Raw genomic sequence first — 18,987 nt, 5'->3', positions numbered from 1 at the left:
GTTGGGTAAGTTATCAAAATCTCTAGGCTCTCTAAGCTCCACCCCTATAATAAATATATCCAAATAAAAAATACAGGCACTGTTGGGCTTTCCGGGTAGCGCAGTGGTTGAGAGTCCGCCTGCCGATTCAGGGGATGCGGGTTCGTGCCCCGGTTCAGGAAGATCCCACATGCCGCGGAGCGGCAGGGCCCATGAGCCATGGCCGCTGGGCCTGCGCGTCCGGAGCAGTGAGAGGCCTACATACCGCAAAAAAAAAAAAAAAAAAAAAAAAAATACAGGCACTGTATTAAAGTAGGACCCCAAACAAATGCCTTTGGAGCTGCAATTCAACGTTAAACCTTGAGCTTTTATTAAGAAAAATTTTTTACAGATGTTTACATTCAAAAATACTGTCCTTAAGGAAATCCAATCTCCTTTCCGTGGAAGAATCTCTTCTTAGAATTCAGGACCACGAAAAAACTTGTCTCAGTGGAAGAACCTTTTCCTTTCCCTAGAAAATGAAGATGAAACTGCCCCCACACACCTCCCTTTTTATCTTGGTAGCCAAAAACCTCAAAGTTAAATTGTGCCCAATTCCAGGAATAAACTCATTCCAAGAAAATAATTTTTTTCTAGTTGGTTTCTGATACGTTTGTATTAATGTTGAATATATTATAATGCTCTGTCTTATATAGGATTGCCTCAAATTCCTTTAGGAAGTTAGTATTCATTCAGCAAATAGTTACTGAGTGCCTAATATTTACCAGGCCTTCTCTTAGGTGCCAGGGGTGGAGGGAAGCCAGTCAAAATGATAACGTCCACAGGAAAGGTTGAGGGAAGGCTGGAGGTTGGGGGGTAGGGGAGCATAGCAGGAGCCCAGACGAGTACAATATAGTACTTCCATGATCGAACTGTGCACAAAGTGAAACAGGAGAGAAGAGAACACCCAATGTAGGCAGCCCCATGGGGTTGGAGGAGGTTAGGGAGAACACTAAGAAAGTTTCTAATAGAAACAAGCTTTGAGAATCTGTCAAATTAAGCAAGGCAAGGGAAACAGCCTCTGTTTTGCAGGAAGCTGCAGAACAGCACAGTGTGTTCAGGGACCCAAGGGTAATTTGGTGCATTAGGAATAAAGGTGCACATGGGGAAGAAGTAGGAAGTATGGGCAGAGATGTGAAGAGAATTCAGCTTATGAAGAAAAGGAGTTTGGATTTTAGTCTAAGAGACCTGGGAGCCTAACAGTTCTGATTTACATTTTAGATTGACCACGCTAGTAGAATTCAAAAGCAGACCTGGAGGTTGGGACATCAGCTAAGAATCTGTGGCAAAATCCAGGCAACAGACATTGGGCGCTCCTCCTATGGCTGTGGGGCAGAAAGGAGCTAAGGGGTTAAGGTGTTCGGTGAGGTCCCAGCGAGCTTACTGAGCATCTGGCTCTACAGCCAGACTCCTGGGTCCAAGCCTGACCCTACCACGTCTCGGCCACGTGATCTTGTGAAGGTAGTTAACCACTATGTACCGCAGTTTGCTCATTTACAAACCAGGCATAATAATACTAATGACAATCATAATCATAATAAGATGTTACTAATACTGCCTCATTTAATTCTCACCAAACCATATGAGGATAGGTATTGTTATTATATTACCATGAGGATATACATACACACACACATATAATGTACATATGATATATATTGTATATAGTAGGTATTTTATATTACATAGTATACATATATCATATGTGTAATATATATGTATTATATTGTATGTTATATAATTAATATATTGTACACACTGTATATTATTATGAAAGTACATATTACCACATGAGGGTATTATATATTGTACTACTATCTGCCTAAGCACACTGGAAATGCTCATAAATGTCAGCTCTTATCAATATTATTTTGACTATATGCAAGACACAGCTCTGGGTACTGGGATCCTGGGACTAACAGAACAGACAAGGTCACTGCTCTCACGGAGTTTACATCCCATGGAGAGATGATAAACAAATCAATCAATAAATAAGAAAGCATCAGCCAGTGATAAGTGCAATGTAGAGAATTAAAGAAAGGTGATGTGATAGAGGGTGACTGACAGCTGTGTTAGACTGGGTGGTCAGGGAAGGCCTCTCTGTGGAGCTGAAATCTACCCAGAGACATGAATGTCGAGAAGGATCTACCGATGCACAGATCTGGAGACTGGGAATTCCAGGCAAGGGAAACAGCTAAGACAAGTGCCCCAGGGTCAGCATAAGCTTGGTGTGTTTGTGAAGCGGAGAGAAGACAAGGATGGCTGGCACACAGTGGGCAAGGGGTGAGGGTTAAGAAATGAGATTGGAAAGAAGGCAGGGCCCAGGCAGTCTAGGGCTTTGAAAGCCAGGTGGAAGACAACAGAGAAGGAGCAATCTAGAAGGACTTTTGGCACCCAACTTGAATAACTGAATGGAGGACAGTGCCATTCACAGAGAGAGGCCACAGGAGGGGATGCTGGTTCGGTGGGAGGGTGAGGGGTTTTCTGTTTGGGGATGTGCTGAATCTCACGTGGTTGTGGGACGTCTAAGTGAAGATACAGAAAACAGCTGGATTCAGGAGATGAATAGAGGGTGGGGGGCTTGACTTCTGAGACCAATCAACATTTAAGGAACCTAAAAAGGGGAGCAGGGAAAAAGGGTCAGAGAGAGCCAATGAGGAAGATAAAGGCTAAAAAGTGTTCGGCAATGATTTCTGGCTTCTCCTAGACTACTTCCGTTCAAATCCATGATAGCTGGGTGTTCCCAGACAAGTTTCCTCTTTGTGCCTAAGTTTCCCCACGGACAGGATCACTGTGAGTAGTAAATGACTTAATACATGAAAAGTATGCACCTGCATGTGTTAGAAGGTCACACACACACACACCCCAGCCAACAATCCGGCGACACCTGAAACAGCAGGAGACTAATGCCTCCTCATCTCATGCCCAGAAATCTGTAGAGTTGAAATGGAGGATGAAGCCTCCAGGGGAAGAGGAAGCCTGAATCCTCTGTACTTCAACACACCCAAGAAATGTCATTTCCATCAGCCTTACAGCAGGGAAGAGACTCCTCAAAGCCTCTCCTTCAGGTAAAAGTTTCCTACTTCTAAAAATCCAAAATTAAAAACTAAAATAAAGAAAAGTTTCTCTTTCCCTGCTGCCACCAAGCTGGCAGGTGTATTCCAGTTTCAGCTCCACCTGTAACCCACAGCCATGGCTGAGGAAGGCATTGATTTGCTGCTGGAAGGCGTAACAGACATTAAGAACACTTTACAGGAGGCACCGAAGACCACCCTCACCCACCGATGGCCTCGCACGTGGAATTGGGGAAGCTGCCAAAGCCTTAGACCAGCGCCAAGCCCATCGTTGTGCTCGCGTCCATCTTCGTGTGATGAGCTTGTGTGGGTCAAGCCGGTGGAGGCTGTTTTTGCTGAACACCAAATCAACCTAATTCAAGTGGATGACAACAAGAAACTAGGGGAATGAGGGGGCCTCTGTAAAACTGACAAGAGAGGGAAGCTCCGTAAAGTGGTTGCTGCAGTTGCGTGGTGGCCAAGGACTAAGGCAAAGAGTCTCAGGCCGAGGATGTCACTGAGAACTACTTCAAATGCAAGAAATGAACGAATAGGGCTTCCCTAGTGGCGCAGTCGTTGAGAGTCCGCCTGCCGATGCAGGGGACGTGGGTTCGTGCCCCGGTCCGGGAGGATCCCACATGCCGCGGAGCGGCTGGGCCCGTGAGCCATGGCCGCTGAGCCTGCGCGTCCAGAGCTTGTGCTCCGCAACGGGAGAGGCCACAACAGTGAGAGGCCCGCGTACCGCAAAAAAAAAAAAAAAAGAAAAAGAAATGAACAAATAAAAAAACTTGGCTCTTGAAAAATAATAACAATTAATAACTAAAAGGCCAAAAGAAAAAATAAGTCTTTTAAGAAGGCAGGCAATAAGATCTGGCTTTAATAAGATCTGGCAATAAGGCAGGGTGTTATTTACCCTTTCAAGAGCGCTCTGCAGACAGGTGGGTTGGGGGCCAGGGGTCAGGATACAGTGGTTCATGATGTAAATGGGAGATAAGTGAAGAGAATGACTACTGATTCATTTCATAAAAAGCTTCTGTGTGAAGGGAAGGCAAGAGACAGGACAGAAGTGGAGTGGGTTTTTTTTTTTAACTTTTTTTAAATTGAAGTATAATTGATTTACAATGTTGTGTTAGTTTCAGGTGTACAGCAAAGTGATTCAGTTATATATATTCTTTTTCAGATTCTTTTCCCTTATAGGTTATTACAAAATAATGAGGTATGGAGTGGTATCTTTTTTAGACAGGGAAGACTTATATGGTAAGTAAAAGGAGGCTGTAAAGAAATAAGGGTTGAGGGAGATCAGCTCGGTGCTTTGTGACCGCCTGGAAGGGTGGGATAGGGAGGGTGGGAGGGAGGGAGACGCAAGAGGGAAGAGATATGGGAACATATGTATATGTATAACTGATTCACTTTGTTATAAAGCAGAAACTAACACACCATTGTAAAGCAATTATACTCCAATAAAGATGTAAAAAAATTAAAAATAAAACATATTATTAAAAAAAAAAAGAAAGAAGGGTTGAAAGAGGGAAGAGATATCTTGAGGGGAAGGGGTGGAGGGGATGGAACTGAGTGCAGCGAGGAGAGGGAGGCCTCCCAGCTGCCCGGAGCACTGCCAGATGCAGACCACGAGGGCTGGGCTGAGGGATGGAGGACACTGGGGAGATAGCAGCTTCCCTGACGGATCTCAGGCTAGGCTGAGTGGGAGGGAAGTAAATTTGGGAAGGAGCAAATGAAATAATAGGGTGGGGGGAAGGGGAAGAAGGAAGAAGCCTGAGGTCTGGAGGCATCAATGCTCAAGTGTGGGAGTGAGGTGGGCTAAGATATGTTGATTGGTTCACCAAGGACCAAGCAACTGACTTAATGTACTAGGGTACATCAAGTCACCATTTAATTATAATTCCTCCCGAGTTAGGCAGTCTAGTCAATGAATTTTGTCAAATTCAGTCAAATCAGCCCAAAAGAAAACTGTTGGGACTCAGGGCAGGCCACTCAAAATATGTCACAGTGGCATATTGATTATTTTGAATTAAAGTCACTTAAGAAATGGCCAATGCAAGATGGACACTCTGACCCTCCTCTCTGTCTTCCTGAAAACAGGAAACCAATCTCCCATGCGGAAGGTGCACTCCCTGCCTCTGGAAGTAGAAGGACACCCTTACCTCTCAGAGACAGGGAATTCAGAGCTGAGAAGCCTGTATAAACAAACCTCATTATGTCTTTAATTGACTACCCCAAGCCCAAACCCTGCTTAGATTCTTCACTAATTGAGTACCCAAAACCCAAGTTTCTTTGTCCTGTCAATTCCTCGCATATTGTTTCTTTGTCTAAAAAATATAAAAGCTCCCTTCCTTGGCCACTTCTTAGGTACCATTTCTATGAGACCTGCATGTTCGCAAATGAAAATTTCTTTTTCTCCTGTTAATCTGTCTTGTGTGTTAGTCCAGCCACAAGAACTAGAGAGGAGTGGAAAGGGAAAGTTCCCCAATCCCACGACACAAATGCGGAGGGTTTCCATATCTGGTGACCCAGGAAAAGCACTGAGCCTTCTCATTCTGTGCTCATCCCTAACACATACATACCTACATAAGATTTAAGAATCTATTGTCTACATGGCACTAGCTTGTGAATCTTTTTCCTCTTTTTTTCTTTTATTTTAATCATTCAGGAATTGGAACCCTGAAAATTTAAACACAAAGTCACTTTTCTCAGGGAAGAAACAGCTGGAACACCCCCAGGATAAAGCAAAACACAGACTGCTTCTGTCAGAATTACATCAACCAATTTGTGTTGCTAAATAAGCCACAAAGATTTCCAAGAACTCAGCACTGATTAGCATTTCATTTTAATCTGCTAAAAGTAACTTCTTTTTGTTTTCGTGAATAATCAACATATTTTTACCAACTGAGATAGCAACAGTGAACCTGGAAAAGAAATGAGCCACAACTGCCTCTTCCCCATAACAATGCAAACACTTTATTTATTTATTTATTTTTGGCTGCACCGCAGGGCATGTGGGATCTTAGCTCCCAGACCAGGGATGGAACCCGTGCCCCCTGCAATGGAAGCGCGGAGCCATAACTACTGGACCGCCAGGGAAGTCCTGCAAACACTTTAGGATGAGCAGGGCTTGACCGCCCCCCCAATCCCTGGTTCTTTAAGATGGCCAGGCCCCCAGGCCTCCATTGCTCCCTCTTTCTGGAAGTCTGGAATGGATGCGATGCCTGAAGAGAAGAGCTGCTGCTCTCTGAGCATCTGATCTAATGGTCCTCTCCATTAGCAACTGCAAGCAATTTAGAGTTACTGAATAATATGTAAGGATCTTTCAGAGTAGATCAGTTCACTTCAGTTAGCATCGGATTCCGATATGAAGTTGTAAAAAGCTTAAGCACTCACGGGGACCCAATCAATACAGGTAAAAATAGAATTTATGGTTTCCAGGCCAAATTATTACTATTCTTGCAGGTGATTTTAACAAACCACCAATGCAAATATACAGAAGTTGTCCTGCAGCAAAGGAAACGCGTTGTCATTAGCTGCACAGCCCGAGACCGGTTCCCTCGTCTCTCTGACCCTCATTTGGCTTTCCCTTCTGTGAAATAACTCTCTCTCAGGGGTGCTGTAAGACTACAACATCTTCAGGACGCTGTTAAAAACAGTGTCTAAAATTTATCCACACACACAAAAAACCCCTGCAGTCTGCGTAATAGGTTTGTGACACGGAAAGAAGGAAGGACTGGGCTAAGAACCATGAAGACAGACCCACCCGGGGTCACCCTAACCAAGACAGTTCCCTCATGTGGCCCCTTCCACGGCTCTTTACCCACCTGTCCTCCTTCCAGCACCCACACCCGCCCTATAGTAAATGACAAACATATTTTATATGTTTTATAACTTGGAAAACTGTCTCTGCTCTTCTCTCTAGAGAATGAATATAAAATCACCAAATCATCAGAACTGAAAGGACCCCCAGAGACCATTTCTACTTAAACATCTTATTGCCTGTAAAAAGACTCCTCAGCTATTCTGATAGTGGTTCTCACCCTCAGGGGGTGACTCCAAAAAACGGCAGCTCCGACCACATCATAAGACAAGCCCTCCCAACTTTAGATGGGTCTGCTCTACAGTGCTGTCTTACCCTGAGTTGCAATCTGTTATTTAACCTCATACACACCCCAGTCCCCCTCTGTCCTCCTTTCCTCTGCCCAAACACGCCCATCACCTGCAACAATGCCTAAGTCACTATCCACTTTCAACACTTGAAAAAAGCTAGTTTATGACCCTTATATCTGCACTTTTCCACATTATCCATGCCCAGTATATTCAAATTCCTCATAGGAAAATTTTTTGAGACTAACCACCTTCTTAACTACCCTTCTCTGAATACACCCTAGTTTGGCCACATTCCATTTAAAAGATGGCTCCCAGAACTGACAATTGCATCCTTTGTTCAACAAACACTTGCTGAAAGCCTAACGTGTGCCAGGCGTTTGTTCAGGCCCTAGAGGCAGAAACCAACCCACCAGGCCTGGTGCCCAGTCCAGCTGAGGAGACAGTCAAGCCTACCATGCAGAGAAGGTACAGGAAGTGCTCTGGGGAAGAAAGTACCAGGGGCCTGGGAGCATGGAACAGGTTTGCCTGACACACTCTGGGAGAAAGTTCCAGAAAGGCTTCCTTGAGGAAACAACTTTTTTTTTTTTTTTTGCAGTACGCGGGCCTCTAACTGCTGTGGCCTCTCCCGTTGCGGAGCACAGCCTCAGTGGCCATGGCTCACGGGCCCAGCCGCTCCGCGGCACGTGGGATCCTCCCAGACCGGGGCACGAACCCACGTCCCCTGCATCAGCAGGTGGACTCTCAACCACTGCGCCACCAGGGAAGCCCCGGAAACAACTTTTAAGCCGAGACATTATGCTTTGTTTAAACAGGCTAGGTTTTTATTAGCACCTCTGGAAGCCCATCAGGCTGGTGACATACTGAGATCGAAGTCAACTAAAATCCTTAAATCTTTTTTCATATGCCTCTCCCCACCCTGTGCAATTCAATTTGGGGACCTAAGTACAGAATTTGACATTTATTCCTATTAGGTTTCTTCTTCTTAAGGTTGACAGCTTTGATTCCCGATTTTTCTGTCCAATTTTTAGCTATCCTTCCACGTGGAGTCATTCAAAAACCATTAAGCTTGTCTTTGAAGTTGTCAACAGGTCTTTGAGAAAAGTCAAGAGCAGTGTCCCTGGAGATTCAGGTGATATCTGTCCATTAATGCGTACTGTGGAGGTTACAGATACTCAACCAAGCATGCACCCACCACCAATTAATCCAGGGGCTTTCAAACTTTTTTCTTTGGTAGGAGAAGTTCTCTATCAAACAAAATGAAAGAGATTCCCAATACATAAACAGATAACAGAGGAGCTGCTCTAGGTGAAGAAAGGGTGGAAAGATCCATCCATCAAGGGCTCGCTCTCCCCACCCCCCAACCAGACCTCTCAAGAAACCTTGGTGACACCATATGCACCCACGAAGCCCCCTGTAAAAACCAGCCATCTTGCACAAGCATATCATGAGAGAGAGAGAGTCTCCAGTGATTTGAAGAAATCAAGGGATCGTCTATCCAGTTAGTAGGACCAGCAAGTCACGAAAACACAGTACAGTTGATCCTTGAACAACACTGAGTTTTAACTGCTGCAGGTCCACTTATACGCGGATTTTTTTCAATAAATACACTATATACATACGTGACCCGAGGTTGGTTGAATTCAATGACGTGGAACCCGCAGATACAAAGGGCCAACTATGGGACTTGAGCATCTGAGCATTTTGGTATCAGCGGCAGGTCCTGGAACCAATTCCCAGTGGATACCGAGGGATGACTACAGTCCTTTTTGGTATGATTTATTCACAATGAACCAATAATAGTCCTTCAAGAAAACCAGCCATCTATTCAATAATTCATTCTAGTGTTTTATTTAATTATGAGAATCTACTTTCTCCATCCCCTTTCGGAAACAGGGATGATTTCCTATCTCCATCTTCTGACATTTTTCCTGGCCTCCTCATTTCTGAAAGATTACAATCAGAGTTCCAAGATCACATGGGAAATTCTTCACATACAAGGATATTGTTTGAGCCTAGAAACGTGAGCTCTGCTATATTATAAGCTTCCTAAAAGTAAACACCATTTTTATTCGTCTTTGTTTCCCAAGAGTCTAGCATAGCACCCGGTGCATAACTGATACAAAAATAATGTTCAAATAGTTTACTTGTTAGTCTTTAGTTGTTAAAAAATACTGAAATGCTCTCTTTTGACCTTCTCACCTAGTTTAGATTTCAATTCAACATTCTATATAGAAGCAAATTATGAGTTGAGTGTTAAGACTTTATCCTTGCTGTCACTTAACTTCGTAACCTTAAAAAAACTTTTAAATGTCCTGAGCTCTCTTACAAACCACAAACCTCAGTCTCCTGACATTACAGCTTTCTGCTCAGCTCTATAGAGCACCCTTGGCAGTAATAATAATTTCTTTGGGTATGCCTGTGACCAAAGAGAACTGATGAAATGCATCACTCTTTCTAGAGAAAAATGCAAATTACTCACAAACGATCCATAAGTGGGCACCTAAGGATATACCAATTTTTATGTGCTCTGCCATGGTTAAACCTTGAGCTGCCCTAAAAGAAGGGAAAGTTGACAATATAAGGGGGGCAGAGGAGGGTGGGGAAAGAGAGAGTTGTGAGTGCCTAGTAACTTAAGTTTCCTGTTACCATCTCAAACAAAAACCGAGCACTCTGGACAAAAAAAAAAAAAAAAAAAAAATCCATACTATTAATAACCATAAGGTTTCAATGTTTCAGTATTATAATCTTCTTTATAGATAAAAATCTTTGTAATATTTTTCTTAGGAAAAACCCCAACAGGCTTAATTATTTAGTAAATAGTCGTACCTCGGGGTATCGGTTCCAGGACTCCCGCAGATATCAAAATCCGCGGATGCTCAAGTCCATTGTTCGACGCTCCATATCCGCAGGTTCCGCATCTACAGATTCAGCCAATCTCGGATCCTAAACATAGTACAGGAGCCACGCTTGGTTGAATTGCAGATGCGGAACCCAGGTGGATAAAGACAGCCGGCTGTATTGATAAATATGTACAATTTTATGACTTTCGAAACTGTGAAACTCAACTTCAGAAAGTATTAGTTTTTTGTTTTTTGTTTTTTTTGCGGTACGCGGGCCTCTCACTGTTGTGGCCTCTCCCATTGCGGAGCACAGGCTCCGGACGCGCAGGCTCAGCGGCCATGGCTCACGGGCCTAGCCGCTCTGCGGCATGTGGGATCTTCCCGGACCGGGGCACGAACCCGTGTCCCCTGCATCGGCAGGCGGACTCTCAACCACTGAGCCACCAGGGAAGCCCGAAGTATTCGTTTCTATTCCTACCAACAGAGGTTAGTGCCTCTTCCACACCCCTGCAGCTACTTCACACTATTAAAAAAAAAAACAAAAAAACTTTGCCAGTTTGATTGACAGAGTGGTGCCTGGTTTTTTAACTTGCACTGCTTTGATTACTAAAGAAATTGAACACTTTTCAAGTGTTTATTATTTGTATTATTTTTGCAAATTACCTTTTTATGTCTTTTGCCCAATTTTCCCTTTCAGGCACTCACTTTTCTTACTGACTTGCAGAAGTTCTTCACAAGTTCAGTAATATTGCTTTGTCACATGTCACAAACATTTTCCAACTTACCATTTCAATTTTAACTTTATTTATGGTGATGTTTGCTTTCTTTTTCTCACGTAATCCACCAATCCAACCTTTCTTTTTATAGTTTCTCCCTTTGGTGACATTATTAGAAAAATATTCCCAAGTTAACATTATATAAATGTTTCCCGTATTTTATCCTGGCATCTTTACAGTTTTATTTTTTACACTGAAGTGCTTAATCCATTTGGAATTTATTCAGGTATATGACAAAGTCTGGATTGTACTTATGTTGTTCCAGATGGTTAGCCAGCTGTCCCAACACCATTTCACTGAATTAATTTATCTTTTCTCCACCGATTCAAAAGGCTGCCATTTTCATATACTTCCTCTCCACTCATGCACCTGTCTCCCAGGATCTCAAACTCGGCATATCCACAACTGAAATTCGTGATTGCCCCCTTCTCTCCAGTGATCCCCAGCTCTGGGAATGGCTACTTTGCTTATTACTCAATTTTCGTGTTGAGAACTTGGTTATTCCTCACCCCTGCCCTCTCCATCACCACCTCCCACCCCCACACACACATTTAAAATCACTAAATTTTATGCCCAACTCTATGGCCATGGTCGTAGTCCAAACGCCATCTTACCTTTCCTGGACTGCACCAGCATCCTCACTGGGCCCCGAACCCAACCTCGGCCCCTCCAGCGGGTTACACATAAATAAGGTCCCGCCTCTTCCCTACTTTCAACCTCCTATGGCTTTCACTGCTCTTCGAACAAAGCCTGCGTTCTTTACGTGACGTGGAAGGCCTGTATGATCTAGCCCCTGCCTACCTCCACCTCATGCCACACCTCTGCTCTCACACAGTTTCCAGATACACTGGCCATCTTTTCATTCCTTGAAGGCTCCCAGCTGCTCTTCCACTCAGAGCCTTTACGGGCGAAGTTCCTTCCACGTTCCATGCTCATCTCCTCCCTGCCGCATCCAATTCCTCTTCCCCACACACATGCCTGCCTAACCCCCGTTTATCTTCAGAGCCCAGCTTAAATGTCATCCCCTCAAAGTAGTCTTGACCATATCAGTTTCCCCTGCCAAAAATGCCCTCATTGCACCTGGTACTTCTCCAGGGTGGCACTTCTCACGAGTGTTGCTATTATAAATATTACAAGATCTCCCTCAGGTGGCAGTTCTAGTAGCCAGGGCTGTCCCTGGCTCACAGCCCCTCTCAAAGAGCTGAATGCATGTGTGCCCATACAGTCAGACTCATACAGTCCTAAGTCAAAGGCATTATCTTTCAGTCTGCATTCTAATTATTACAAGTATACTCTCCCTCCTAAGGTCTCTGGCCATGGCTGAAAAGAACATTCTTTGATAGGAAATTGCAGTTTCCACCTAGAGAGCCCAGCACTATTTCTGGGCTCAAACAATGAATGCTCTTAAAAGCATTCACAAATTTCAATTTTTTACTCAGAAAGTACTCTCAGATCCACAGATCCTGGACTGCCACATTGGCTACCTGCTAAACGTGTCCTGACATTCATTCATTCTTTCCTTCATTCATCCAGCAGTTATTTATTGCCCACCAACAGTGCCCAGCTGAGCCTCATAACTGAAACTGTACCTTTATTATTCTCCCCCATATGATTATGTCTCCCAAATCAACTCTAGCTGCCAATTATTCATTTGCTTTTCCCATGACGTAAGTGCTATGTCACCATGCAGGGTCTATAAAAGTCCAGTCAAAAGCAAACAAACATTAGAGTTCAGTCCTCTGTGCTGCTTCGTCACAATCAGGTAAATGGACAGCTTCTTTAAGACCCCTTTGTAATAGTCTGAACTATCAATACCACCGACACCCCCGTCCTGCGGCCTGTTTCCCCAGCCTGAGCCCGAGGGTGAGTTAGAGACAAGGCAAGAAATTCAGATCCAGCCTCAACCCACCCCCAACGCCCACACACAAGGAGCTGCCACCTCAACTTTCCTTAATAACCCTTAGTTCCGGTCCACCTGACAAAAGCTGCTTTCCAAAAGCATCATACTGCAATCTTACGTTGTGACTAGGAGAAGCTTGAGAACCACAAGACATGGAGCATAAAACTGCAGAAAAATGACTTCCCTGGTGGCACAGTGGTTAAGAATCCCTGCCAATGCAGGGGACACGGGTTCAAGCCCTGGTCCCAGAAGATCCTACATACCGTGGAGCAACTAATAAGCCCGTGTGCCGCAACTACTGAGCCTGCACTCTAGGGCCCGCGAGCCACAACTACTGAGCCCGCATGCCACAACTACTGAAGCCTGCGTGCCTAGAGCCCGTGCTCCACAACAAGAGAAGCCACCGCAATGAGAAGCCCGTGCACTGCAATGAAGAGTAGCCCCCGCTCGCTGCAACTAGAGAAAGCCCGCGTGCAGCAACGAAGACCCAACACAGCCAAAAGTAAATAGATAAATTTTTTTTTTTAATGCAGAAAAAGTTTGGCAACAAACTAAGCCACACTCCCCAAAGATAGCAGCTCCCGTGCTGCAGCTACAAGACCCCTAATCTATTTCTTATCGAGCCCGGCTTCCTGCTCTGGAGTCCCAGCTCTCTGAAACCAGCTCTCTTATAATAAAGTCCATATGTGACAAACCCACTGCTAACATCATACTCAACAGTGAAAAGCTGAAAGCATTTCCCCTAAGATCAGGAACAAGGCAAGGATAACCACTCTTACCACTTTTATTCAACAAAGCATTGGAAGTCCTAGCCACAGCAATCAGAGAAGAAAAAGAAATAAAAGAAATCCAAATTGGAAAGGAAGAAGTAAAACTGTCACTGTCTGCAGATGACATGATATTATACATGGAAAATCCTAAAGATGCCACCAGAAAACTACTAGAGTTCACCAGTGAATTCGGTAAAGTTGCAGGGTACAAAGTTAATATACCACATCACCACTTCTGCTCCATAGCAAGGTTTTTCAGTCTGGAGGGATGGAACCCCAAAGGCATTTCTGATTAAAAATGGGCTAGAGATTTTCTATTACTAATCACAAAGCCAGTTTTAATCTTCTATATATTATTTAACTAAAGAACTAAGTGATCAGTTGAATATCTATGCATTTAAAAAATGAAATTATTTACAACCTGAAAAATAAACAAATAAATAAATTTTAAATGATTTTATTTTTCAGTTCAATAGCAAAATACAATCATTCTGAAAAATTATACCACATTGTAACTATACACACTGAAAAGGGTGACATGAAGCACATGTGGCAAGTGACTCACTTTGCTGCCTTTGAAAGGAAGCACTACTTTGCATCCCTTTCCTCTTTAATAGATAGCCAAGATCACACATTGGTGTTTATTAAAATAACCAATAGATTTGGCTCTTTTTTTTTTTTTTTTTTTTTTTTTGCAGTACGCAGCCTCTCACCGCTGTGGCCTCTCCCTCCACGGAGCACAGGCTCCGGACGCGCAGGTCCAGCGGCCATGGCTCACGGGCCCAGCCGCTCCGCGGCACGCGGGATCCTCCCGGACAGGGACATGAACCCACGCCCCCTGCATCAGCAGGCGGACTCTCAACCACTGCGCCACCAGGGAAGCCCAGATTTGGCTCTTTGACATGTGCCAACCCAATGGCAACAAAGACTCTGAAAAGTAAAGACTCCCCAAGCCATTTTCATGACTCAACAAAAGGCTTCAGACCAGGAGGGGAAAGTGCATTTCACTTTATATTAATCAAGTATAATTGGCTGGGAATCAGCTTGTTTTTCTCACTTTCATTTACAAATTCCACCTTATTACTTGACTCTTTCAATAACAGCTCCTAAAAAAGAGACCTTTTCTCCTCAAGTACTTGTACACTTCAGCCTGGAGTTTTAACACATCTCTGTTGGGAGCCAGCCTCCTCAGGATGGGGGTGACTTCAACTCACAAAGCCCAGGAAATAGACATCAATGATGAGACTCCATAGTTTGTGCTGCTCCCAGCCTCCAAGATCAGCATCATAAAACAGCTTGTACCTTGGAGATGACATTTTAACTTGCCAGTTAAAGTTCTGGCAACTTCAGACAATGCTCTAAAGGAGTCATCCTGACATAACATAACACACACTCCACTTTAAGTCTCAGCTCCCAAGGAACTGCAGGGCAGCTGTTGGGCCAGGAAATAGCAGGGGACTAGAGTCAGACAGCCTGGATTTGATTCCTGCCTCCACTTTCTACGACTGGCGCAGCTGTGGACAAGTCACTCAACCTTCCTGTGCCTCGGTTTCCTCATCAGCCAAAGGGGTGCTGTTTCTTTATACCAGATTCCATCCTCTATTCTTACTTTAATCTCACCTCTAATGGCCACAGCTGGGGATCTCTATGCTAATGAGGGATACAGCTACGTATTTCTTATGTTCATGCTGTCTTATTTTCCTTCCACTTCATGTGCATACCTGTAGACTCAGGATTAATAATAGGACAGAAATATGAGCGAGGCAGAGCGCAAAACAGAGTTTTACTGATGAATCTTAGTCAGCTTTTATGGCATCAAATGTGATACCAGTCACACGGAATTGCATGGTATAGAATACTTAATAATAGAGGAAAATATGTGCAATATATTAAACAGGGAAAAGACAGGTTGGAAGATTATATATGTGTGTGTACACAAATACACACACATATATAATACAGGTAATCATATATAAGATTCAAAATTATGCATAAAAATATTGGAAAGATACACACCAAAATGGTAACTGTGGTTAGCAGTACATTATAAGATTAAGGACTTAATCTTCCGTCTCTATGCTTTTCTGAACCTTACCAAATTTCTTTTTTTTAAATACTTTTCTGATATTTTTAAAAACTTTTTTGTTAAAAATTTATTATTTATTTATTTATTTTTGGCTGCGTTGGGTCTTCATTGCTACGCGCGGGCTTTCTCTAGTTGCCGTGAACATGGGCTCCTCTTCATTGCGGTGTGCGGGCTTCTCACTGCGGTGGCTTCTCTTGTGGAGCACAGGTTCTAGGCATGCGGGCTTCAGTAGTTGTATCACGTGGGCTTCAGTAGTTGTGGCTCGTGGGCTCTAGAGTGCAGGCTCAGTAGTTGTGGCACACGGACTTCGTTGCTCTGCGGCATGTGGGATCTTCCTGGACCAGGGCTTGAACCTGTGTCCCCTGCACTGGCAGGCAGATTCTTAACCACTGCACCACCAGGGAAGTCCCTCAAATTTCTATAATTAACTAATAAATTTAAAAATCAGAAAAAAGATTTTCTTCACAAACATTTTTTTCCCCAGAAAACAATGTTCCTAGTGAACTTGTATTACATACAAAATCTGTAAAAGTGATAATGGTCATAGCTAATACTTATTTGGCATTTATTATGTGCCAGACACTGTAGTAGGTATATTGCATAAATTAGCACCTTTAGTCCTCACACTCTCTAGCTTCCGACCCCCATTTTACAGGTGAAAAAAACAAGTTATTCATGTGAAGTTGCACAGCTGGCAAGTGGTGGAGCCCAAGGTCTGAGCCCAGGGATCTGACTCCAGAACTCCCTCCTGTGCGGCCACAAGGCTGCCTGCCTCCACCCACACTGCTTCCCAAAACCTAACATTTGTTTTTAATTTTTACATCTTTCATTCTCTACAGACTCTTACCCTTTGGGGCGGAGGATGGAAATAGACAACGTGTGCCCTTCTTGCCTGAGGTGACAATCAAGCACCTACTACGTGGAGGGTATCTCTGCTTTAAACAGAGGGGTCGGGCTTCCCTGGTGGCGCAGTGGTTAAGAATCTGCCTGCCAATGCAGGGGACACGGGTTCAAGCCCTGGTCCAGGAAGATCCCACATGCTGCGGAGCAACTAAGCCCATGGGCCACAACTACTGAGCCTGCGCTCTAGAGCCCGTGAGCCACAACTACTGAGCCCACATGCTACAACTACTGAAGCCCATGCACCTAGAGCCCGTGCTCCGAATCAAGAGAAGCCACCGCAATGAGAAGCCTGCACACCGCAAGGAAGAGTAGCCCACGCTCACCACAACTAGAGAAAGCCCACACGCAGCAACAAAGACCCAACTCAGCCATAAATAAATAAATTTATTTAAAAAAGTAAAAGAGGGGTCAGGGGACTACGCAGAACTAAACAGGGACTGGCACTGACCACTAGGCGACCCCCTTATCAGCTCTCACAGCACCTTGAACCTCTCCTTCCTGAATTTCCTCTTCTCCTTGTACTTTAACTTGCTTGCTGTTTAATTGCTTCCAACATGCCACGCACCGTTCTGAGCACTTTACATGTATTACTTTTCTTCTCGTGGTGATTGTCCCCATTTCAAACATAAGGAAACTGAGGCCTAGAGAAGTTAAGAAATGTGCCCCGGGTCTCAGAGCTAGTTAGTGAGGAAGCTGGGGTTTGCCTCTGGCTCTCGGGTCATCACTCTCGAATGAGTCAATCAATCAGTCAATCAAGGTACACCCTCCATTTTCTAAAAATCCTTCTCTCTCTTATTAGGATTGTTTATTTTTATTTCTCTAGATACTAAATATTTCTGACAAATTCTATTTCTAATATTTGAAATTTTATTGCCATTGTGAATGGATTTTTTAAATTATATTTTCTAATTGCTTATTTGGCGTACTCAAGAAAACTATAGATGTCTGCATGCTTGTAACCTTTGCAGACTTACTGGACACTCCCATTAGCTGTTATAACTTTAGTTGATTCTCCATTATTTTAGCTACTTAATCTCTTAATTTCAGTAAATAATAATTCTGACTCCTCCTTTCCGACATGAAGATATCATTTTTTCATGTTGTCCAACTATGTTGTCAGGCTCTCCCACCTCCGTGTTTCTTGTATGATAAAGTATACATCTCTGAGCATGATAATTATTACCCTTTATAATATGGCCCCAACTACCTTTTGATCTTCATTTCAACCATGATCCCAAAATGCCCCTCACCCAGGACTCCTTTTCTCGTGATTTGCCTGGGAGACCCTTCCTTATTTTCTGCATGGGGACAATTGTTTACTTTCTTGAGCCAACACAGTTGCTGCCACCTCTCCTAGAGCCCTGCACGGTCCTCCTGCCTCTTTGCCCCTGGGAGCACAGACCTCTATCACGGGCCCTACCGCAGCCCGACTCGTGCACTTGTGCGTGGTAACCACTTCTTCAATGGAGGGTCAGATCGTAAAAACTGTAGATACTATCCAGGCCACATTTGATCTCTGTTGGATTTTTTCCTTACATTGTAATAATGTAAAAATGATTCTTAGCTCACAGGCCATTTAAAAAAACAAAACAACAACAACAATAGGTCACCAGCTACGGGCTGTAATTTGCCTGCTCCTGGCTTATAGGTTCATCCCTCCCACTCGACTATAGGCACTTGAGAGTAGGAACAAGCTCTAACTCATCTTTGTAATCAATCTCCCAGCTCCCGGCACACAGAAGGTGTCAAATCACTGAAGTCAGTTGAACTGAAACAGCAATAACTAATTTATCCTAATGAGTCAAATACATCCCTGGACAATTTCCCCAAATCTTGAAATAATTCAATAAAAAGTCATTTTGCATTTTGAGTCTCTTAGGCAGCTGGACATTAAAAGTAAGCTATACAGGGCTTCCCTGGTGGCGCAGTGGTTGAGAGTCCGCCTGCCGATGCAGGGGACACGGGTTCGTGCCCCGGTCCGGGAAGATCCCACATGCCGTGGAGCAGCTGAGCCATGGCCGCTGAGCCTGCGCGTCCGGAGCCTGTGCTCCGCAACGGGAAAGGCCACAGCAGTGAGAGGCCCGCGTACCGCAAAAAAAAAAAAAAAAAAAAAAAGTAAGCTATAACCCTGGGTGAAGGGAGAAATAGCTGCTTTCTGCCTCATTTAGTAAGAAAAACTATGATGTTCAGCCCCAGAGCCTCTCCCTCCCCAAATGCAGAAAAAGTGCTTCTCCTGTGATAGAGTTCAAAGCTAGACTGCTCCCTGGGCCCCCGTACAGAATATAACTCTAGTAAAATCCAGCTTTGCAAGTAACCCACTCAGTTTCTCATCCTAGAAAATCACCGGACTTGGGATGCTGTTGTGAATACTTGCCACTGACAGCCTAGCCATCAGTGATTCACTTGTCTCCCATCTCACCATCACTGGGGTGGAAGCATTCTTCTGAGTCTTTAAATACCAGAGGGACACTGGCGTTATCGTTATTATTGCTATCACCCTGCCCCCAGGTTCTCCCAACCAAAAATGC

The 18,987-nt window shown here is 44.0% G+C and overlaps 1 protein-coding gene and 1 pseudogene across 9 annotated transcripts in view; one reads left to right on the top strand and one right to left on the bottom strand.

Moving 5' to 3' along the window:
• Positions 1 to 18,987, bottom strand: part of FAXC (failed axon connections homolog, metaxin like GST domain containing) — an 88,242-nt gene that overhangs the window by 30,290 nt on the left and 38,965 nt on the right. The window lies entirely within an intron of this gene.
• LOC125960606 (40S ribosomal protein S12-like) lies at positions 505 to 3,858 on the top strand (annotated as a pseudogene).

The sequence above is a fragment of the Orcinus orca genome, chromosome 12, assembly GCF_937001465.1.
Source record: "Orcinus orca chromosome 12, mOrcOrc1.1, whole genome shotgun sequence".
Classification (NCBI taxonomy): Eukaryota; Metazoa; Chordata; class Mammalia; order Artiodactyla; family Delphinidae; genus Orcinus; species Orcinus orca.
Note: the sequence above shows the minus strand (reverse complement) of the source record. Positions and strands in the feature narration are given on the sequence as shown.